Source organism: Parasteatoda tepidariorum, chromosome 4 (assembly GCF_982258835.1).
Source record: "Parasteatoda tepidariorum strain Cologne lab strain chromosome 4, Ptep-v5.0, whole genome shotgun sequence".
NCBI classification, from domain to species: Eukaryota; Metazoa; Arthropoda; class Arachnida; order Araneae; family Theridiidae; genus Parasteatoda; species Parasteatoda tepidariorum.
Genome location: NC_141758.1, coordinates 112912603 through 112938496, shown reverse-complemented (window position 1 = coordinate 112938496; position 25894 = coordinate 112912603). Strand labels below are relative to the sequence as shown.

The 25894-nt window shown below is 31.7% G+C and overlaps 1 long non-coding RNA gene across 2 annotated transcripts; it reads right to left on the bottom strand.

Moving 5' to 3' along the window:
- Positions 1-3468: 3468 nt before the first annotated feature.
- Positions 3469-25759, bottom strand: LOC147812571 (uncharacterized). 2 transcript variants are annotated; one of them, XR_015433289.1, is made up of 3 exons: positions 25602-25759; positions 4186-9421; positions 3469-4115 (listed from the first exon to the last, which is right to left on the bottom strand). It is a non-coding gene; the product is annotated as an uncharacterized LOC147812571 (long non-coding RNA). The 2 variants fall into 2 exon arrangements; XR_015433290.1 differs by having other exon boundaries at positions 4186-9392.
- Between the last annotated feature and the right edge of the window lie 135 nt (positions 25760-25894).

Here is a 25894-nt window from a genome sequence, read left to right as displayed (position 1 = left end):
CCATCGATACATAGATGTTAACCAATCGAGTAAATACTAAAACAGATAACTATTTACAAAACGTCATAGGTTAAACTAACCAGTGAAGGAACACTTCGCTAGCCTTTTAAAAAATCATATTAAATTCAAAATTGGTAATTTTAGTTAAATGACAGTGTCAACATATTTGTTACTAATTTCAAATTATGTAAATTAATTGTAGAGAACTTACATAATATTGTTTTAAAGTTTTGGAGGTTCAAATAACAAGTAGTAAGAAGACCCAGTGAAGGAACAGCTCTTACCAGTGAATGAACAGCCAGTAAAGGAACACTTAATTTTGGTTATTTTTTAATACTCTTTATAAATGGTCGTACAAATATTTAAAAACAAGCCTATTCTTGAAATTATAACATACAAATACTTGGAAATTGTTAACTTTTTTTCGTAATCATGAATTAAAAATTAAAGTGTCAACATATTAACACATACAGTTCATTCACTGAGAAATATATGCCCAGTAAAGGAACATGCCTGTTCCCTTACTGGTTAGAAGTTGTTTTTTGTATTTTCAACATACTTTTGATGCAAAACATCACTAAAAGTGCAAGAAAATTAAAGTTTTTCTTTCATTTTCATTAACTTAGAAAAAACCCAGTAAAGGAACACTTGCTCTTCACTGGTTTTTTATCGCTTGGTGATCCAGTGAATAAGCACGCCCTTATCTCAGTACTTTATTATGCTATGATGCTTAAAAAAAGTAAAACGTAACTTCAATAACTATAATTTGAATTCTTATTCTCACAGTGAGAAAATTAAAACTATTACATGCAATTAATTCCACTTCAAACATGTAAATACAAACACTCACCTCATAATTTTTTCAAAGAAACAAGGTGTTGCAGAGATAACAAATTCATAAATTTTTCCAGAGAAGTCTATGTGACCAGGCAATCCAAAACATTGCTAGATGACTTCCTATTGTTTGGCAGTAAGCTATTGTTACCAATCAATCTGAAGAAAACTCTCAAATTCTTAAATTATTATTATTATTTATTATATTTTGTTTTTGGGATCGTAAAATCTATAGTCTCCTAAAATAAAAATTTCCTTGGTGTATTATTAATTTTACATTAAATTGATTCATTTAATCTCAGTTCAGGTTGTCCTTGAGTATGGTTAATAAGGCTTTTTTTTATTTTAAGGTAGCTATTTGTTTACTTAAACAATTTGTAATATCTTGTTCTTAAAAAATGTGAGAAGTGTATTTATACATTCTTTATTGTTTTTATTTAGAAGATAAAAGGACTGTTGAACAAGAATTAGCAACAAAGATAGCTAGCATTGATCACCACGAGGAAATTTTTTGAACATTGGATCGGGAAAAAGGGAAGACTTATTCAAACAAATGCTGAATTTAATTCCACAGCTGTAAAGAAAAAACAAGAAAATATTCTAAGTATGAAGAAAAACTAAACCATATTCGATATTTTCTATAAATATTGCAAAATTCTAAATTTGTTTAATTATATGACTAAATGCTATATTGAATTCGCATAATTGTAATATTCTAATTTTTATTAATATGACCCCTATTATAGTAACCCTTCCATCACAAATAAAAAGTCAGTTCCTCTGTGTGGTTTATTTTTGAGTTTAAGCGTTGGTTGTGACAGCGACCAACTGCTAATGTCATAACTGGAAGAATATTTGAAGAAAAATATTTTAAGATGAAATAAAATACGTTATAACCTCTTAAGATTACTAAAAGTATCAGCACAGCAAAACCAAAAGCATTAACAAGAAATAACGAACCACACTATGAAAGCACTACTGGAAGTAGCAACCTAACTATCAAAAAGGAAACAATTTAAATGGATAAGCACTTTAAAAACGCTACGCATCATGTTTAAGTTAAAATAATACTCAATTACAGCCTAAAACTTAATTGAAATCAGTAACAGATTGTATAGAAATAGTATACATCTAGATATAGAGGGGATGGTTTTATTATTCGATATTACATCATAAAAATCAATGTTTTCCTAAATATAATGTATTTAAAAATATCTTTTCATTATCGTTACAATGTGCCAATGCTAAAAAACCTTCAGATAAAAAAAAATTAGAGTTGAATGATTTTCTTTTTAAGTAAATATTTACTAGATTATGTTTAGTTATATTTATATTAAGTAATATTTACTAGTTAAAGTTCATTTCATCGTTTTTTTTCTATGTATTAAATATTTAAATTCCCATATCTATTCTCATTATTATTCTTTTCTAGTACTTCAGTATTATGAGTAAATAGTTTTCTATTTCTAAATTTATAAAATTTAATTCCTTTTTCTGCAATATAATGGTATTAACAAAGTATGGTTATTGCTAATTTTTCTCCTTATTTCTGCAATTTATTTATCCGTGCTTGAAAAGAAAAATTCTGAAACAGCAAAGTTAATGCTTTATAAATTTTTACATTTTTAATGAAAAAAAAATTAAAATAGTGAAAAAAAATCTCAAGTTAAGCATCACTGAAAAACGAATAAACATTTTCAAGAATCTAATTTTATCTGTCCTACATTATCGCCACAATCTATGTGCTTAGACTTTCACTTGTTGAAATTTAATTTAGTGAAATTATTTCAGCGATTATTATTAAGCTAGACGTTTTTGCATCACTAAAACATTATACAAAAGAAATTCGAATTCCTTTCCTCTAAAAAAATAGCGTCGCTAAATAGAACTTATCGCCAATCGCATTTCTAACAACTTAGTGAGTAGCAATTAATTTTCAACTAGTATTCTTTACCTTGCGACCATAAAATTTGCCATTTTCTTGTATGCTGCAAAGGAAAAACTTTATTTCCAATCAAAATTAGACTCATTTCAGACTAGCTATACTGCTTAAATTTTAACTAGATCTCTGTATTTGATACCAATGCAAATTATAATTTTGTCTCAAATGATACTTTTAATTTAACTAAGAATAAAAAGTAAAAGCAGTGTTCAAAATAAAGCCCTGCATATCTTTTTCTAATGATCAGATTTTTACTAAGTGCCAAACGTGGCAGTTCAAACGGGGAGCCTCAGATAAGAGAATTGGAGCTAACTATTCAGCTACAGAATTTGTCACAAATACTTAGTTATTAATTATTGCTAGCTATTGAAGTCATTCTTCTGAAAAATTAAGAATGGCACTCAGTTTGTGAAAATCAGATCATTTGGAACAAAACGTTACTCAATGTGATATAGATTATTCTGCGCAATTGCATTGAAACAGATACCACAGAAACACTTTTCGCGCCGTTCACAAAATATGTAAGCTAGTGTTTGAGTCTTAACATGGAAGACCTCCAAAATCTGGTTAATCTGAAAGCAATCATATTATCGAAGTTTAACTATATACCCTTACTGGGTAACTTTAATGTAACTTTAAATTCATCCTAGAAATTGACAACCAACGAAAAAGACAAAACCCAAATATCAAGAATAAGCTATTTATTCATGGCTAATAAGAGTAGAACAAGACACAGAATTGCATGTAACTATGCATTATGTAAAAGAAGTCTTACATAAATAACAAAATTGAACAACATCTACAATGCCAGCTTGAAAAATTCGAAAGGCGTTAATTGTCATTGCAGGGTTTAGAGTAGGAACCACGGAAGTCTGTTCTCGAAAACTTTCCAACAAGTTTGCTTAGTGCAAAAAGAGATATCCAACTGAATTTAATTTACTGCTCAACCAGGGTTGGATGGCATACTCATTTCTGGGTTTACAATTATGACTGTTCAGCTCCATAAGATCGCACACTTGAAACCAGAAGACGAGAGAACTCCTGGATCGAAATAGCCTTCATGGAGGACTTACGCTGCAACTAACCCGCATTTGCGTTACATGGAGAGGGAACCATGAAAACCTTCCACGGTTAGCTCGACGGTATGGTGATTTTAACGCACGAACCAGGATATTTTACGTAGATCACAAAATTCTGAGATTCTAACCACATCTTTGGGAATGAAATCATCTTCGAGGAACAGATCAGTCTCATCTCATTTGACAAACAAATGGCCCTTTCAATTTCATGTTTAATCTCGGCAACACTTGAATCTGGAGAATGGCGCAAAATTCATTCTCTGCTAAATTAAATTTATTATAAGTAAAAAGGTCTTGGAGGAACAATAGAAAAATAAAAGTTCATCTCACCTACTAGGCCAGCAAGTTAATTGGAAGTAGGCAGCAACTTATTTGAAAAGACCTTCAACTTTTCAGAGATTAGTCAGATGCTTTATTCGAAACAATTCATCTTTTGCAATTTCAGCTCCCTAAAGCGTGTTCACATCAGCAGCATATCAAGAAGAAGATTCTGAAAAATACCAGAGACAGAAGCAGTACCGATGCACAAAAAAAGGCTGAATTAAGCATAATCTAATCCAATAATAAGGCAGATAAAACCTATATTCAAAACTAATATTGTTTGAGATAAATTAAATCATTGAACAATATTAGAATATCTGCAGTAATAAACGTATCACAATAGATTAGTTAAATACAAGTTATAGTATAGTTAGTATATATTATATATTTGTAGCATACTAGTAAGTAGTGTATTAGTATATATATACAATATTAAATATAATAAGTACTTTTTATGTTATCAGAATGTTATCAGAAAATGCTTCATTGGCTTACATATTATAAATTTTTATTTTGCGCTTTAATTTTTATTCATATTTTAACTCTTTTATCAATTCCAAAAGATGTTGATTTTAACAAAAATCAAAAGAAAGCAAACAAAGATAGAAGTCCAGTTCAGTTTTAATTTAGAAATGAAACGATCAGAAGTATAAATCAATCTATAAAAATAATGGTAAACACTTTGAATACTCTTTAAATCGAACAAGTTTTAAATTTAACTATATATTTTGCAGCATTTTCCTATCTTGACATCGGTGTTTTCATCCGTTAAAAAATTGATTCTGTTCAGGAAAAAAATTCTTTGTTGAAAAAAATTGTTGAAAATTGTTGAAAATTCTTGTTCAGGTTCCAATTTATTTTAATATTCTGAACATTAAGGAGGATTTGTTCTCTTCGATACAGTTCAAATTCGATACAGATTTATACAGCTTATACAGCTTTATACAGCTGTTCATAACAGATTTATACAGCTTACGAAGTTCATTGTACACATGTGCTTTCATGAATGGTTGCTTTACATTGCTCCCAGAATCTTCAAAACTATATTTTAAATTAATAATTTCTGTGTCAAAAAATTCTTATTCGTACAGATATCAAGACTATAGAAGCTAATCTTAAGAAACCGATTAAAGTTTAGTTCAAATTTAAAACAACATCGTTAACATTCTCACAATGCAACTATCACTTAACTAATCTAACACAAGAGAAACGCTTTTCCCCTTAGCTAGAAAAATATTATGAAAGTCTAAATTGATAAATTACAAGCACTATAAACGTTCTTGTTCTAAGATTAAACGTTAGTAAAGGGCTGGGTGGTTTTTCAGGGCACGGATTTGCAAGCTTTAGTTACATTCCAGGACCTTACTCTATCCTACCTCAGCCCTTTAGATTTTAATTTGAGCGGGATTATAATTTAAATAATTTTAAAGCCAAATATATTTAGCTGTAAGCACCAGAGTTCTTCAGTGACTTAGGGTCACGGACATGTGGGCTAGCAGCACAGTCCAGGACCACCCAGTTCTTTTGACACCCTGGTTCTTACTGCACCGTAGTCGAAAGAACGGAAAAGTTCCGAAACGGCTGAACAAGTATGAAGCTCGAAGAGGGAGAAGAACGGCCGTTTACCACTCCCAATTCGGATTTCACACTTGTTCAGTCATGTCCTCTGAAATTTTCCGTTTCATAACACGTTCATCTGTGTTTTACAACGACATCGCAACGTAATTGCGAAAAGTCAGGAGGTTTTAGTAAATATCAGACAAAAACGCAAGACACGAAAGTTTTAATTGTGAACGTTCATAGTGTTAACAATCCTTGATGCTTAAAAAGTTTAACATGCTCACATTAATTTTAAAGTTATGCACTATTTAATAAACCGATATAAGAAGGTTCTTCGACTATTTACTGTTATCAGTGTGACCCCACAAAAATTGTGCGTGCATTAAACATTACTGGAAATAAAACGACGCATTGTTGCTGGAAATCGTTCCCTTAAAGGATTAACAATTTTTCTCTAATCGAAATGAATAAAAAAGAAAAACGGAAATGTTTCATAAAATCATCATTAGACTTTTGTTATTGTGTGGCTCAGAAGCCTGGACTACGTCAAAGCCAAATAGATTAGTCCTATTCGAGAGAAAAGCTTAGGATTCTGTGCACAATGAATATCAATATTATATGAAGCCAATGATTCAGTCAAATTTCCAGTTTAAATAGAAATGGCTTTGGATAAGATAAAAATAAAGGTTACAGTCTCACCTACTAGACCAGCAAGGAAACAAAAGATTTTTGTGAAAAGTCATTCATATCTTTAATTAGTGCAGCCTTTCCTAGACTCGTCTGATTCTTTATTCCTATACAGTTTTAGCTTCCCAATAAGTGTCCATCATCAGGATATCAAGTAGACTGTCAAATCAATTCTGAAAAATACAAGACACAAAAGCAGTACCTATGCACAAAACAAAAGGACAAATTAAACAATATATACCAATAGGGCAGAATAAACGAGTATATTTAAAGCCGATAATATGGATCGTGTTCTCTACACTAGGGAGCGCTGCAAGCTCCCGACTGTCTATACTTCCGGGTTACTGCTTTTGCAGTGCTTTGAAGCCAGTTGGATCACAATGTGATGTTTTGAGACTCTGAAAAATGAAAAGTGCATTAATTTAAAAGTTCTTAGAAGAACAAGGACGAGAAAAGCTTATCGTCTCACTAGGTCAGCAAGAAAGCGATGGATCATTGGTTTGTCTGCAAAACAGTCATTTAATATCTTCAAATTGTTCCGTTCTTCATAGACTCGTCTGAGGCATTATCTAAAAATGATCCTGTGCAGTTTCAGCTCCCCGAAGCGTGTTCATCAGCAGCATAGCAAGACAATCAATTCTGAAAAATCCAAGACACAAAAGCAGTACCTATGCACAAAACAAAAGGACAAATTAAACAATATAAACCAATAGGGTAGAATAAACGAGTATATTTAAAGCCGATAATATGGATCGTGTTCTCTACACTAGGGAGCGCTGCAAGCTCCCGACTGTCTATACTTCCGGGTTACTGCTTTTGCAGTGCTTTGAAGCCAGTTGGATCACAATGTGATGTTTTGAGACTCTGAAAAATGAAAAGTGCATTAATTTAAAAGTTCTTAGAAGAACAAGGACGAGAAAAGCTTATCGTCTCACTAGGCCAGCAAGAAAGCGATGGATCATTGGTTTGTCTGCAAAACAGTCATTTAATATCTTCAAACTGTTCCGTTCTTCATCGACTCGTCTGAGGCTTTATCTAAAAATGATCCTGTGCAGTTTTAGCTCCTCGAAACGTGTTGATCAGCAGCATAGCAAGACAGTCAATTCTGAAAAATACAAGACACAAAAGCAGTACCTATGCACAAAACAAAAGGACAAATTAAACAATATAAACCAATAGGGTAGAATAAACGAGTATATTTAAAGGCGATAATATGGATCGTGTTCTCTACACTAGGGAGCGCTGCAAGCTCCCGACTGTCTATACTTCCGGGTTACTGCTTTTGCAGTGCTTTGAAGCCAGTTGGATCACAATGTGATGTTTTGAGACTCTGAAAAATGAAAAGTGCATTAATTTAAAAGTTCTTAGAAGAACAAGGACGAGAAAAGCTTATCGTCTCACTAGGCCAGCAAGAAAGCGATGGATCATTGGTTTGTCTGCAAAACAGTCATTTAATATCTTCAAATTGTTCCGTTCTTCATAGACTCGTCTGAGGCATTATCTAAAAATGATCCTGAGCAGTTTCAGCTCCCCGAAGCGTGTTCATCAGCAGCATAGCAAGACAATCAATTCTGAAAAATACAAGACACAAAAGCAGTACCTGTGCACAAAACAAAAGGACAAATTAAACAATATAAACCAATAGGGTAGAATAAACGAGTATATTTAAAGGCGATAATATGGATCGTGTTCTCTACACTAGGGAGCGCTGCAAGCTCCCGACTGTCTATACTTCCGGGTTACTGCTTTTGCAGTGCTTTGAAGCCAGTTGGATCACAATGTGATGTTTTGAGACTCTGAAAAATGAAAAGTGCATTAATTTAAAAGTTCTTAGAAGAACAAGGACGAGAAAAGCTTATCGTCTCACTAGGCCAGCAAGAAAGCGATGGATCATTGGTTTGTCTGCAAAACAGTCATTTAATATCTTCAAATTGTTCCGTTCTTCATAGACTCGTCTGAGGCATTATCTAAAAATGATCCTGTGCAGTTTCAGCTCCCCGAAGCGTGTTCATCAGCAGCATAGCAAGACAATCAATTCTGAAAAATCCAAGACACAAAAGCAGTACCTATGCACAAAACAAAAGGACAAATTAAACAATATAAACCAATAGGGTAGAATAAACGAGTATATTTAAAGCCGATAATATGGATCGTGTTCTCTACACTAGGGAGCGCTGCAAGCTCCCGACTGTCTATACTTCCGGGTTACTGCTTTTGCAGTGCTTTGAAGCCAGTTGGATCACAATGTGATGTTTTGAGACTCTGAAAAATGAAAAGTGCATTAATTTAAAAGTTCTTAGAAGAACAAGGACGAGAAAAGCTTATCGTCTCACTAGGCCAGCAAGAAAGCGATGGATCATTGGTTTGTCTGCAAAACAGTCATTTAATATCTTCAAACTGTTCCGTTCTTCATCGACTCGTCTGAGGTTTTATCTAAAAATAATCCTGTGCAGTTTTAGCTCCTCGAAACGTGTTGATCAGCAGCATAGCAAGACAGTCAATTCTGAAAAATACAAGACACAAAAGCAGTACCTATGCACAAAACAAAAGGACAAATTAAACAATATAAACCAATAGGGTAGAATAAACGAGTATATTTAAAGGCGATAATATGGATCGTGTTCTCTACACTAGGGAGCGCTGCAAGCTCCCGACTGTCTATACTTCCGGGTTACTGCTTTTGCAGTGCTTTGAAGCCAGTTGGATCACAATGTGATGTTTTGAGACTCTGAAAAATGAAAAGTGCATTAATTTAAAAGTTCTTAGAAGAACAAGGACGAGAAAAGCTTATCGTCTCACTAGGCCAGCAAGAAAGCGATGGATCATTGGTTTGTCTGCAAAACAGTCATTTAATATCTTCAAATTGTTCCGTTCTTCATAGACTCGTCTGAGGCATTATCTAAAAATGATCCTGAGCAGTTTCAGCTCCCCGAAGCGTGTTCATCAGCAGCATAGCAAGACAATCAATTCTGAAAAATACAAGACACAAAAGCAGTACCTGTGCACAAAACAAAAGGACAAATTAAACAATATAAACCAATAGGGTAGAATAAACGAGTATATTTAAAGCAGATAATATGGATCGTGTTCTCTACACTAGGGAGCGCTGCAAGCTCTTGGCATTATCAAAAAATTGATCCCGTGCAGTTCTAGCTATCTGAAATTTCATCAGAAGCATATCAAGTAGTAAGAAAATTCTGAAAAATACAAGAGAAAAAAACAGCACCTAAGCACATAACAAAAATCATAAATTATTGGAGATCATCCAATCTGATGACGCAGAATTTGCAGATATTTAAACCAATAGTTTGAAATAAAGTGCACAATTTTAATAAAAAAAAAAGGGAGAATTTAGCTTAAAACCAAACAAATTTTAAAGATACGCATGTTAGCAAAAACAGTACTTCCTCAGGGGAGACTGCCATGCTAACATGCTGAAGCCTTTTTTTTAGTCAGATGGCTAAATTAAAAATAAAATAGTCCCCTGATGAAGTATTGCTTGTGCCAACATGCGTATCTTTGTACTAACATGCGAAAAGTAAAAAATTAAGTTTAAAATAATATTCTAAGGTGATACTAAAAAGAAATTTGATTAACTTCAGCTATATGCGAGCAAGTTTTGAAAATAAAATATTAAATTAGATTTAAAAGTTTGAACTTTATACCAGATCTAAATGCTTTCTATTTAAACAGTATTCATATATTTTATTGTAATGCGAGAAAAATGGAGTTCTTAAATTGTGAATTTTTACTTTGAGTTTCGATTTTCATCTATATTGTCTTTGTTACAGACAGATTTCTCATAGGTTTTTAACAAGTATCCAAAATATTGATTTCAAGTTAATCGTTAAGAAATGAAATGAACAGAAGTATTTATCAAAATTGGCTCTAAACAATTCGAATAATTTGTAATTTCAAAAGACATGAAAATACTTTCGTAAAAAGTCTAAATTGAATTTTATATAAAATCTAATTTGATACATATTTAGTTTAAATCTAGAAATTTAGGATTAATTTAATTTCATCACAGGCAAAAGTCTTCTAACATTATGCTAAAAAAGCAAATATGACAGTTTTAAAATAAACTACACATTATTACACTATGTTTCCCACCTTCGTATGTTTTCATGCTTTATAAAATAACAAAAAGAGAAAGTGCTTTACTTTTTTCCAAAGAGAACTGAAACATTTAAAGGCATATAATGGGTTAACGTTAAAAATTTAACTTTTACAAGCATGTGATATACTAACAAAAATTGAATGCATTCTTTTGATTAATTGAAAAGGGAAGAATTATTTGAAGACTTCTGTGAAATAGTGAGCTCTAGCAAATGTAGTTTACGGTAATTCTTGGCAAACTAAAATGTCTCCCAAAACAAATCAGAAATGAACTTTTCCGTAAAAATTAATCAAAGTTTGTTTTGTTTCAACGTGAATCTATTGTGAAATTCTTTGACAGCTTTTTGTGAATCGAGTACTAACGAATCTTATTTTAGTTCTACTCTTCCTTCCTCTAAGTGCTTTGAAATCCTCATTAATGCAATCAACTCACCTTATTCTCTGGGCCTGTCTCTTGTTCGGGTTCCAATTTCTTTAAATGTAGGTACTTTATTTACGTCGCACTGGAGCTGCACAATGGCGACGAACTGGGGAAAATCCCTGATGATAATCAAAAGACATGCCATCGCAATTTCGATCCTCTGCAGTGGGGATGGCTCCCCTGCTTTTGGTAGACCAACTACCTGTACGTGAAGTCGAGCACTTTGCGGTAGAACAGCATAACGAGGACTGATACCGTGCACCTTCGATCCTTTTGCAGGTTGTTCAAAGTGAACACGTCTTCACGATCAGTCGAGTGCGGCACCCAATTTGTTTAAAGATTCCGGATATTCAGAATTTGTCCATTCGGCAGATTTGTCCAGCAAATCGTATGCAATTTATCGTGGTTGTGAATACTCAGCTCTATACAGCATGTACAGCTCATTGTATGCGTAATTTCATTTAATATTAATATATTACGTCCAGAATCCTCACAACTATTTTTTTTCGAAAAAAAGCTAGTACATTTTCAGACAATTTTGATGTAGCCCAAGATTTTGAACCCTATACAAGAACAGGTTATAGAAGTTTTTGGTAATTTTAATCTTCAATATTTATATTTTCTAACATTAAACTAAAAACATTTCGGAATTAAGAAAGTGTGGTCCGTACATAAAAATCTGAAGCCTTTAAACGCTAATCTTAAGAGCCCGATTCAAGTTGAGCTCAAAATTGGAATATAATCATAATTAATATTTTCAAAATGTTACATCCTATCCGTTATCTAATCTAATCTAAGAACAATAAACATCCCTTTCGACCGGAAAATAGTGTGAACGTCGAAATTAATGAATTCCAAGCACCTATAAACGTTCTTTTTCTCTAAGATTAAACGTTAGTAAAGGGCCGGGTGGTTTTTCAGGGCACGGATTGGCAACCTTTAGTTACAATCCAGGACCTTACTCTATCCTACCTCAGCCCTTTAGATTTTAATTTGAGCGGGATAATAATTTAGATAATTTTAAAGCCAAATATATTTAGCTGTAAGCACCAGAGTTCTTCAGTGACTTAGGGTCACGGACATGTGGGCTAGCATCACAGTCCAGGACCACCCAGTTCTTCAGACACCCTGGTTCTTACTGCACCGTAGACGAAAGAACGGAAAAGTTCCGAAACGGCTGAACAAGTGTGAAGCTCGAAGAGGGAGAAGAACGGCCGTTTACCACTCCCAATTCGGATTTCATACTTGTTCAGTTCACTCCAATGAATATTTCCGTTTCATAACACGTTCATCTGCGTTTTACAACGACATCGCCAAGTCAGGAGTTTTTAGTAAATATCAGACGAAAACGCAAGACACGAAAGTTTTAATTGTGAACGTTTATAGTGTTAAAAAACCTTAATGCTTAAAAAGGGAGTTGTGCACTTGCTACTCAAATAGTTATTAATTATCATTATGATGAGATACAGACATAAGTAGGCAGGCACTTCAACTATTTACTGACCAATCAAAATTTGTGAAGGTAAAATACTGAGATAAGACAACGCATTCTGCTAATCGTTCTCTAAATGGATATTATAACTTTTTACATCTTAACCGTCTTTGAATAGTAAACCTAATTTTGGGTTTACGATTACTAATTTTCAATTCCGTATCCTTGTAATTTTGCACCCAATCCAGAAGACAAGGGAACTCCTGGATCAATTTAAGGAGGACTGTTTTTTAATGGAACTAACCCGCATTTGCGTTAAGTTAAGAGGAAAACCACGAAAACCTTCTGCGGTTAGCTTGACGGCAAAGACGCTCTAAACCACGATCCGTCTACCACTGAGAATATTTAACGTCAGCACAGTGGTTGGTGCATGCCGGATACGGATAATTCTTACGATTACCTCATTTGAATTGCATCCCCTGAGCCACCAAAAGAATTTCTTTTTAATCAAATGATTGAAAGAAAAACAGAAATCGTGTTAGATTAAAATATCATTAGACATGTGCTCGCATGTGGCTCAAAAACCTGGGCTATGTGAAAATCAAAGTAAGCTAGTCATATTCAAGAGATAAGTTGGATTCTGTGCACATTAAGTAACAATCGTATATCTGATTTCTCCATCAACATTTAGAGCAGCAAAATTCTCAACCTTTTTTTCGTCGCGGTACACTTTTAACTATTTCGAAATTTGACGGCACACAAAGAAAAAAAAAGTTTATAATTGCTTACTTAAAAACTTATAAAATAGTCTATGATTATAATTTAGAATGTGAAATTAAATATGTACTACTCAAACAGTAGGTTTATGAAAGGATTAATTACAGGTTAACTGTTATTTTTTTTGTTGCTATTTATAGATTGTTAGCTTGTTTTTTATAGTTATTAATTGTTAGTTTTTTTATGTTATTTTTTGTGATTCCATGTTAACTTGTTTTTTTTTCTAATTATTAATTGTTAGCTTTTTGTTATCCTGTTCATAACTATTAATTGTATAGTTTATTTCAATGGTTAGCATTTATTTCCTTTTTTAAGTTAATATTTACCTTGCTTCTGTGTATTTGTAATTTTAATAGTCATTAACTTTCCTAAATATTTGAATATTGGCAGAGACAGAACTATCGCCGACGAAGATACTTACGCCTTTAAAGCGTGGAAAAGTATATTTACTTTAATTTGATCTGCTCACGCAATTAAAAAAGTATTATAATTTTTTACTATAACATTTCTAAAATTTGAGGGCACACAAAAGTGCTGATACAAAAAAAATTAAATATAATTTGAGAGTCTAGATTTAGAGTCTCATTTTAAACGGATTGAAACATGAACCAGACTCATGTGGGTTGGCTTCATTAATGGAAATTTCAAAACACTAGAAGTGAACAGCTGGGAAATCCTGGCGAGAAAGAGGACATCTATAAGGCTTTTAAAACACTTCACAGTGAGTTGCCGTAGATTGTTGAGAGGAGCTAATCTGAATAGTTATAAACCATTTAACGCCTCACAAAATCTCAACACTAAAAGTTACTAAAAGAAGCACTTTGAATGTTCCGATATTCTACTTTTGATGTAAAATAGTTGACACCAGCTTTACTGTTCAATAACACTAAAATTTATGACAGTATGATAAGATGCACATTAGAGTCAATAAATTTATCAACTTAAAATAATAGCATAGGAGGCAAACACACAATTTAAAAATTGACAATTTTAGAAATGAGGCCTACATAGTACAGATATGAATTTGAATTAAGCTTAACAGGAAGTACTATAATGAATAAAATTTACAGCTGTTCGAAAATTATAATTATCCTTATTATGTAACTGAAAACACACATTTTGAAACAGTGAATTTTTTTCTTAGAATTTCAGCAGCATGGAAGAAATTTAAGCAATGTCCTACTTTAATGTAAGGAAACTATTAGCGGTATCCAAACCATGCAAAATAAAAGTTGTTAATGACAATTCTCAAATAGTGTAAAAAGTGGAGTTAATGCTAATCCATTGAGGTTTTCTATTGCAGAAATAAGATATTTAAAAAAATTAATGCAGACATTTAAAAGATTCTAATTTAAGACTTTGAGTAATTTTTATTTGAAAATTTCTACATATTTGTTCTTTGTACCATAGAACACAGATATTAACCAACATTTCTTGCAGAAAAGTGAACAATTTGTAAAAATAATTTAAGCTACATAACTTTAATTTACGATAATATTCAACTGATGTAATTGCATAAAAGGAAAGAACGGGTGCTGATTGATGTGTACTTTGTTAGGGTTAATCAGTACAAATAGAAATAAATTGAAGGAACTATTTGATTTGAACAATAGGACAGGAAAGGTCAGCTTTTTATTAGGCACAGTTGAAATTTGAGCACTCCAGGTGTTCGCAATGTGTTCTAAATTTCAAGTAAACATAATTTTAATTTGGTGAAAAAAAATGTCAAAAATTTGATAGTCCTGAAACCCTAGAAATTCTGTATTGTCAACAAGCACTGTGATTTAGTTAAGCACTCTAGCTCATGTAGAAATAGAGTCAAATGTACACTGAAGATTAAATCGCTTTCGTGATTATAGGTCGATAAATTCTCCTTGCATAGGTCAAGAAACTATTTAGAATTACATTGTCATTGGACACTGAGCCCTAGAGCTATCAATGCTCTAACTAGTCTGAGTTTTTAAATGCAGGTTTCAATTGTCACAAACTCAAGCGTATCAATGTAGTAAACTGACTGCTAGATTAACAATGCGCAAAATAGAAAAAGTTTGACAATAACACTATTGAACAAGTACCAGTATGAAATATTTTTTCCGTGGTAATTTCTGCTTAATAGAAACTATAATTAATTTGCTTAATAGAAACTATCATTAATGTACTAAATTGAATGCTAGATTCACAATGCGTAAAATAGAAAAAGTTTGACAATAACACTATTGAACAAGTACCAGAATGAAATATTTGTTTCGTGGTATTTTCTGCTTCATAGAAACTATAAATAATTTGCTTAATAGAAACTATCATTAATGTACTAAATTAATTGCTAAATTCACAATGCGTAAAATAGAAAAAGTTTGACAATAAGACTATTGGACAAGTACCAGTATGAAATATTTTTTCCGTGGTACTTTCTGCTTAATAGAAAACATCATTAATTTGCTTAATTGAAACTATCATTAATGTAGTAAACTGATTGCTAGAGTCACAATGCGTAATATAGAAAAAGTTTGACAATAACACTATTGAACAAGTACCAGTATGAAATATTTGCTTCGTGGTATTTTCTGCTTAATAGAAACTATAATGATAGTTTTTATTAAGCAAATTAATTAATGTACTAAATTAATTGCTAGATTCACAATGCGTAAAATAGAAAAAGTTTGACAATAAGACTATTGAACAGGTACCAGTATGAAATATTTGTTTCGTGGTAATTTCTGCTTAATAGAAACTATAATTTGCTTTATAGAAACTATCATTAATGTACTAAATTAATTGCTAGATTCACAATGCGTAAAATAGAAAAAGTTTGACAATAAGACTATTGGACAAGTACCAGTATGAAATATTTTTTCCGTGGTACTTTTTGCTTAATAGAAAACATCATTAATTTGCTTAATAGAAACTATCATTAATGTAGTAAACTGATTACTAGAGTCACAATGCGTAAAATAGAAAAAGTTTGACAATAACACTATTGAGCAAGTACCAGTATGAAATATTTGTTTCGCGGTACTTTCTGCTTAATAGAAATTATCATTAATTTGCTTAATAGAAAATATCACTAATGTACTAAGCTGATTGCTAGATTCACAATACGTAAAATAGAAAAAGTTTGACAATAACACTATTGAACAAGTACCAGTATGAAATATTTGTTTCATGGTGTTTTCTGCTTAATAGAAATTATCATTAATTTGTTTAATAGAAAATATCACTAATGTACTAAGCTGATTGCTAGATTCACAATACGTAAAATAGAAAAAGTTTGACAATAACACTATTGAACAAGTACCAGTATGAAATATTTGTTTCATGGTATTTTCTGATTAATAGAAACTATGATTAACTTGCCGTAAATTTAAAAATTTGCCAGCTACAGGTTCAACAAATCTAGATTTTTTAGTTATGTTCCTTTAATTATTCTACATTACATATTCTTATTTACATTAAGCAATCAATTATGTTCAACCATTATAAAATTAAAAGTAAATAATTTTAAAATTAAAATATGCAAATAAATGTTTCTCATATAAAACTAATTAAAGAATGATTCTCAGAGATGTCATCGTATAAACATGCTTTAGTTAAACTGGGATATGGCCGTAAGTGGCGTGCTGACCCACGAAGCAGTTTTAAGGCTTTGAGCGTCGTTAAGGTAAAAAATCACTAGTATTCTGGAGAGTTGACAAGTCTAGGCCAATCGGGTAGCAAAACCTGCCACCCAGAAGCAATTCTTGCCGTCCCTTACACCTATTACCCAATCCTACACACTTACTGAAGCCCATCTCTAGGCTTGCAGTTCGAGAAGGGGGTTAGAGCAACATTAAAAATTAAAATGAGAAAATAAAACCAATTAACTTGGGATGTTAATTGCTAGAATTGAAATAGATTAAATGGGTTATTTAAAAAGGGATCTAATACTTAAGATGTTGCTATAACTAAACGAACCAACTTTAAAGCACTTAAGTTACAAAATGTAATTTAAATACTGAGTTATTTGATTATTTTCTTTTCTTGCCACAGCCTCCTGAGCATCCTGTGAGATAAAATACTTTTCTACGAAACGTTGAGTTCAGAAAAATATTCGTTTTCTCGCTGTACTTCAGACGAATTATATAGAAATGGCCCCGACTCCTTTTTTGTCATTCAAATCTGTTGCATAAAAATTTTATTCTTAGATACTTTGAAATTTTAAAACCGAATCATGAAGTCCTAAATACTAATTTGAATTAACAAATTTTGAATTATTTCTTAACTTTAAACAAGTTACAGCACTTTGAAATTTAATATCGTTAAAATTATTGTAGTCATCGAAATGAACGGCACTAAGCACTATGAACGTCCAAGTTGTGCAAACATTTAAAGCTATTTGGGTTTTTCAGGGCACGCACTTGCAACCTAATGTCACAGTCCAGGCCCTTACTATTGACCAACCAGCTCTTAATGTATCACTAATGCAACGATGCTGCTATCTTTAGAATTCTAAGCATCACGAAAGCATATATTAATCATTTGTAAGCGCTAGGGTTCTTCAGAGACTTGGGGTCACGAACATGCGGTCTAGAATAGCAGTCCAGGTCCACCCTGTCATTAGAAGAAACTCTGGCCCTTACTCCACCGTACTGCACCAACTTGAAAATTCAAGTCCCAAAAAGGATGGACGAGTTTGAAGAGGGAGCAGAACGGCCGTTTACCGCTACCCATTCGGGCTCGCCCAACCATTTCGGAACCTTTTTTTCAAGCCTGTTTACCCATGTTTTCAATAAACTTTCATTTCTTCAATTTTTTGGAAAATCTTTCAAACATTTGAAATCTTATCTCAGAACGTTCATAGTGTATCATTTTTGTTACTTTCGAAAACTTGTGGGAGAAACAACGTAACCCTAGAAGTCTATTCAAATTACGAAAAGTATAGTAGAAAGTAATAGCTTTATTTTGATTAAAATTTATATTCTTAAATTATATGAGCCTAACACATTGCAGATTAGTTTTAAACAAAAACTTCTCTTTAAGAGAAATCTTGTCTTGCATAAAAATTAAGGTTATGAAGCTGAAACAAAATCAGAAATCTGTTCTCTAAGCTAATTCGGATTTCAAAGTATAGTAATAATCTTTAAAACAACTATCTCTAGATTAAATTTTAAAAAAGCTTATGTTATCTATCTACTTTTGAATTAAGGAAAGTTGGCTTCATGCTTTGCCATATGAAAATTACTTTGTACTGTGTAAAACAAATTCGTACAGAAAATATGAAAACTTTGTTTTACTATCGTATTTAATAAAACAGTTTTTTTAAATCAATTTGGAGAGGTGAATAAAAAATTCGTATTAAATATTTATAAGAATTGAATGTATTTTAATGCTAAAATTAATTTTGAGCCACTTCTAGAAAATGTGGTTGTTATCGTAATTAACTTCTAGTTAGGCAACGCATGATTTTTATATATTGGGTTGATGCCTAAATTATCGCGTTTTTTTTTAATTTAAAAAATTTGCGTTGAAAATGAAATGTTTTGGCAGGATTGTTCGTGTTATTCAAAAGAGAATTTTTCGCTCTATAAAATAGTGTATTTCACTTTTTGCTGACCTTAATTTTGTTAATTTTTAGAGCATTTAATTGGAGCGTCAAGTCGACAAAAACGAGCATTTCCGACAGCAATTTCCTTTTGCGTTTAATTAAGTTGCCAAACAGCTAGATAGAGCAAGCGCAGAGCTGCTCAAGTGCTTTACGCTGAGTTTTGTTCAATAATGACGTCTAATTACGAGCTTGGTTGGACGACTTTTCGAGACGTTTTTGTGTCATTTCTACGGAAGAGGCATCAAAAACTCGTTGAACGTTGTGAAGAAGTCGTAAACAGCAAAGAAGAAAACATTGATTAAATTGTTTTTTATGTCCAAAAAAATTTAGAAAAAATGCGAGAACTTATGCATTAACCCAATATTATATCTCGCAAAATTTCATTTAAAATTACATGAGCAAGAAAATAAAATTTAAATAACATTCACTGAGACTAAATGTTTTTCCTTAATTTATTCTTAAAATGCAAAACAAATGCTTGTAACGAAATCTTTGAAAATTTATTTTCTTTTATTTTTTAGTGTAAAAAATAACTAAACCGATGACAACCTACGCACGGGATGGAGCATGTTTATCACATTTTTAGAATATTAAGTCCAATTTAACCCTTGACAGTTTTGTTCATTCTTTAAATGCCTGTGCGAAACTAATTTTACTTATTATTTGTGTGGCGACTTGTTCATACCTACAGAAAATACAAGAAAAAAGTGTTTTACAGAAATGTATGTATCAGGAAAGGTTAGCATGTGGTCAAAAAGTGGTGCCCAATGTAGCACTAAAGTTCATATAGAAAGTGAATTCTTTACTGTAGCTGCGTTTAAAATTTCACGTCTCCACCACAAAAATTGTTCTAGTAATCAAATTTTAGGTAATATGCAAAATGAATTCTTTTAAATTAATCTCAATCCCAAATACTGTTTTGGCAACACTAGGAAAAAGGTCATATGAAATGTCAGTAAAAATCTAACCTCAAATATGGACGGGAAATTAAAATAAAAATGTTCTATACTCTTGCATTGAACGTAAGGTCAGGATTCATTCGATAAAGATATGAAGGAAAGCTCAAATCTACAGCCCCAACAGTGACCATTATTCTAAGGCAGTGTTTCCCAAAGTGCAGTGTTTCCCACTTTTTGACCACATGCGTACCCCCAAGGGTAAACCCCAAACAAAAATTTCAAATATTTTTTATTTTAACACAAATCTAGCCATGAAAATTTACAATTACGTCTCTTTGTATTAGCTATTTTTTGATGAGTTAACAGCTAATAATGAATGGTGTCAACAGCCAGTTACGATTTTTAAGTTTCGTGTGATTTTTTCATCACAGCAAAAACAATATCATCGTTCTCACTGATGCAAATAACAGAAACTCTGAAATAAACTTATTAACAAAACTTTGTACCAAAGAAAAAGAAACATAATTTTAAAAAAATACATTCATTTTTTTTATCGGTGGTGCACAGCGTTGCGAAAAAATTAGAAAGGGTACACAAAATTCATAAGTTTGGAAAACACTGTTCTAAGGCCATAATGGCCAAAGGATGGCAAAATCGTAAGGCTCACTATGCATTTAGATAAATTGTATAGAATTTCGTAACTTCAGAACCAATTATGGCACAATTTTGTCGACAAATATAATTATGGTAAATCTATATTCTTACCACATTACGAGTACTTTAGAATGCTCACATTTAAACTGGAGCTTTGAGCCTAATTGACAAAGGTTAATAAGTTCTGAAGTGAAATTTATTAGCAACCTGAAATTTTAACATCGACAAAAAAGAATAGTTTCAGTCACCAATCCCAAATAGTTTAAAGTTTTTTAATTACATTGTTTGGAAGTGAAATTTGGAGTTTAAATTTATTTCTCACTGGTTTAGCCTCTGTTATAAATTTAGCTGCTGACGATTTATTTCTCAAATATTTAAAATATATTTGTTTGTAACAGTGTATATTAAAAAACGTTGTTAATTGCCTGTAACTATTTTTTAATCTCTATTCATTATGTCAGGCAAACTCAAAAATGGATTGAGGAAACTAAAGTATCTTAATCCACTTTTAAGTCACGCTTTTGAAGGCGCGTTAATTAAACTAAATAGTTTAACATCGGTGCAGAATTTTCGTAATTAATGGTAGAAAGATACTTATTTGCCTCCGAAATTCGAAATAACTTAGTTTGGGAACGCATAATTTTTGTATATTATGTCAAAAAATTAAATTTGAAATAGAACGAGCGATCTAAGAAAAATTCACTGAAACATTTGCACTTTTTCCTTATTGAATTTATTTTTATTCTTGCAATGTTAAGTGCTAGTAACAAAACTTAAAAATTTAAATATCCTTATTTTCTAGAGTATAATATGAGGTTAACTAAACTGATAACAACCAAAGCACTGTATGGACACGCCTTATATCAGGGGTCCCGAACCTTTTTGCACCAAAGAGCAAATACCAGAATATCGGTCGAATGGCGGGCACCATTTATTTTTTCAAGATAAATTTATAGTTGGTAGACATAGGAAATAATACACACTGCATATAATGCACAAAAAGTTTAATTTTAAAAATTAATTTAACATATGAATATAATTAGTATTAATATCCTTGAGTAAAATAAATTATTACGAAATTGCTTGCAAAACATACAAAGTATGAGTTCATATATGCAATTTGCGAGCGGTCAGCTATATTTTGCTTTGTGCTTATATCTGTGGGGAGGGCGATTTCTTTTTTGGTTCTGTTTATCATTCATATTGAAAAAGCAAAATATATTGCATAACATTTTACGGGAAATGGAAAACTGAAGTATTTCATCGTTGGCGACAAGCAACGGGCACACCTAATCCGATCGAAGGGTGCCATGGTGCCCGCGGGCATAGGGTTGGGGACCCCTGCCTTATATTTATAATATTTTTAGAATAGTAAACCAATTTAACATTTGACACAGGGCCGTGCGGCAACTTCGTTCATTTTTAAATGGTAAACTATTATCTTAAATAATTATTCGTATGGCTACCTTCAGGTGCCTTCTAAAAATACCAATTAAAGTGCTTTATTTACATAAATGGGGATAATAGTAAAGTTTACGTTTGTCAAAGAGGCAGGGGGGACTATTTTCACTTACTAGTTCTTCATTTCGTAATTATTCATCCAGCTTATTTCTAGTTTTCATCACATAATTTATAAACTTTTACTTATCGGTTCATGTTTAATACCAATTCTTTACAATAAGACATTCTTTTCAAATTCCAGTTTAAAAAAATGGTTTTAACAATTAATTTTATGTAAAATGCTAAATAATTTTTTTTTAAATTAATCTCAATCCCAGAATGATTTTAGCAACATGAGAAAAAAAAGGCCATATAAAAGGTTATAGTATAAAAACCAGACCTCAGTAATGAAGAGGAAATTAAAAATTAAAAACTTAACAAAAATCAAAATCTCTAAAATCTCGCTTTAATTGTTTTCCATGCATTAACCTTTTTCCCTTACAGCAAGCTTAGACAGACGGGCTTAGTGGGTCTGTATGGTTGTAGGATTGGGCACTAGGTGCGCTGGACCGCACACGCGTCTTCTGGGCGTCTACTTTGCGGTTTCCGTGACAGAGGGACTTATGCCTTTCGGACCTCCAGTAGGGGATGCAGTTTTACGCAGTGGCCCCGAAAAGCCGCAGACCCGCTTCGTGGGCCGGCTACACTCCAGGAAAGACTCGCGCTTTAGGCACCGCTTGGCGCGGTCAAGAATAAACGCTTCGAAAACCTTAAATATGGTAATCCTACCTATTAATGCGTCAGAATTTATCTTACAGCCGCGTGAAACCCTGTTTTGTTGATCTAGGAAATTTTGGTCGAGGGCAAAAAATTTAGAGAGAAAAGTTTGGTGGGCCAAGTAAAAACATCTAAAATTAAAAAAAACTACATACAAGTTTTAATTTAAATATTTAATGAGATGAATTAAATTGCGATTTCATTTTTAAAAGATCCTAATATTGAGGTCCCAAGTGAGATGTATTTATTTTGAGGCACAAGGCCAAATGTTTGTTAGTCTACTTGTGAAATGATTTTTACTAAGGTTCATAGTTGAAAACACTTGTTCACATATATAAATTGAAGCAAACATAGCACTCACTTTCTGGACATGAAATATTAAATTTGGGAAACTAGCTTTTGGAAATGACTTGTAAAACTCATAATTTGGCATACTTAGAAACAACTGCTTCAGAGGGTGCCAATCTACGGCTACTCTATAAAGAACTTCTGCTTTCGAAGTTTTAACAATTGAAGCTTTCTGAGCTAACTAATTTAATCAATTTATGTTTTGTGGAACAAAAATAGAGAAAATAAAAGGTCATCAGTTCTTTGTTAAAATAGAAATGACAAAAATAACTTTAAACAAAGGAGACAAGAAAATGAATTGGCAAGTTAAAATTGCACCCGCGGGCCGAATAAAACATTCTAGCTGGCCACAGTTTGCCCGCGGGCCGTAATTTGCCCATCCCTGGTCTAGGAGGTGCATGGTTGATGTTGAATGCGAAGCTATTTTATTTGAATTAACATATTTTCCTGTCCGAAAAACAGAAATTTATTCGAACTTAAAATTTATCACAATGTCGCTGAATTTTCTAGAAACTGTCAATTTTTTTTAGGATCGTAATGAATTTTTTATTTTGAAAGATGCAGAGCTGTTTATTGTGAAAGATGTATTAAACACTCAGATATTTTTCTTAATATCTATATAGGACTTCATAATACTAAACTAGTTTTCTAATACTAAAACAGATTTCTTAATAGCTATCTAGTTTAATAAAGTGATTAAATTTCCAAGGTATTTAATACCTCATTATAAAATAAGAGAACATGAGAGAGCATCGACTTGGAAAAATTTACGAGTTTCTTAAAAGAAAAATTAAAAATATATAGTTTCCTCCAATGTTTTATGTAAAAAAGCACAGTAGAACTCATATTTTATATATTTATACAAAGAAATGTCAGAACATTTCTATCATATCTTATCGATGCAATTAAATGGACAAATTACATATTAATCATAATCAATAAATACGAAGGTCATATTGTATTCACAATTTTCAATTCATTACTAAATACTTTTAAGTATGAATGTTCTAAATAACTTTCAGATAAGGTGAACAGATTTCAAAATAAATATGCTTAGTATAAATTTTATTATTGCATACTATTAGTCAATTAACTTTATGATGTAGACCCAAGAATTCAATAACTGCTGCATTTTTTCACTAATTACTGAATTTTTATTCACAAATTACAGAATAATTATAAACAATTTAATAAATTGGTAAACGTGGTTGGTTTATTACTGAACAATTGTCCGACTTTATTTTAGCTTCTTCCATTTCTGAAAGAAATATCAAGTCATTTTCAACTATTTTACTTGATGGTTTAAATTTGGAATTCATTTTAGTGGGTTTTATTAGGAAAATATCTATAAAGCGAGAAATTAAACCAAAAAAGTATTCAATTTTCATTTTTATTGAGTTGTAAGAAAACGGGTTTTGAAATCTGAAAATTTCAAATTCTCAAAAAAAGCATCAAATATAACATTTATTAGATATTTTTTTAAATATTTTAGAATATACATGATGCATCTCTAGATAGCTATAGAACACAGGAGAATTGTTAAACTGCAATGTTTCAATCAAAACGAATATTCAAAAATTCACAATGTCTTTCTTATTAAAATAATTAAATATTCTGTAGAAAATCGTTATAAGCTTTTACATAATATTAAAATTAACATTGAACTAAATTATCTATACATATATATTTTGTAAATTTTTGATAATTGATGCAAATTGTATATAAATATTTGCACTTCGAATGTTCATTATCAACAAAGTCTAAGCTGGCTACTCAAAATATTTGGAAAGAATTAATAACAGTTTTCAAAACCTGCAAGATTAGTTTATGTATTGTTATTGACACTTCACACAGAAGAAAGCTAAACCTGCAGCCAAATTATACTATATTAAAACATTTGGCTAATCCATGGCTTAAATCATATTAATTATACCAAAAGAATAATATGACCTCAATATATCACAATCGAACACTATGTATAAAAAATTGTGGGAAGTAATTCTGTCTTTTTTCATTCGCAATTTTGCAGCACCAACATAATGCTTTTTAAAATTTTGAGTTATAAATGCTATTTTAATAAGTAATTGTAAATACAAATGAGAGATGAAGACTTAATGAGAGATGAGAAATTTATTTTCTTGAGAAAAATCTGGAATAAGTTTAAGCAAACTAAAACATAAATCGAAACTCTGGGAAAATTTTACACTTAGTTTGCATCTTGCATATGCATGTTTATCTTGACAACCAATATAAAAATAAACGAAAATAAAACTTTGAGGTTTTATTTTAAAACAAAGACAAGTAGATAAAATTTGCTATTATTCCTTTCCTTCCGACAAGAACTAATATTATAAACATAGTAATTTAAAAAACAAGCTTCTATTATACAAAAGTTCTATACAAAGTTTTTGTCAACACAAATTTATCAACTCATGTCATCTACTTTAATATTTTAGTAACATCAAAGCAATCTGGAGGTTATAAACAGGTTATTTATATCTAGAGTTTTTAATTGCTTTGCTTTTTAATAACAAAAACAATACAAATTACTTTTAATTAAACCCTAATTTTGCATTTTTATTTGTTCAGAAGTCGTAAGGTAGCAAGACTAAAGTGAAATGACATTTTAAAAGAAGTATTCAACTGTATTGATTTGGATGTTCGAAAGCTTTAATTAAACAATCATATACACAACTAAATAACCAAGAGTATAAAAGAAAACAAACTTACAAGAGAAATAAACTACGACGAAGCGAAAACGCCCATCCAAAGTTTGATTATAAACCTAGAAACGCAACACACTTTCCCGTATGCTTAAAATATACAGTGTTTTGTACAGAAAGAAAAGAAACACAAAATGAATCGCTTTTATAGAACGACTACTTCACGTGAGAACGCTTCCGTCCACTGTTTTTTTTTCTTCTTTACTTTCAAATTTGCGGAGATGCTAAGAGGCCTCCCTGGCCGAGCGGTACCGCCTGTCAAACGCAGTGTGAAGCGTTGAGGTAGCTGGTTCGAATCCC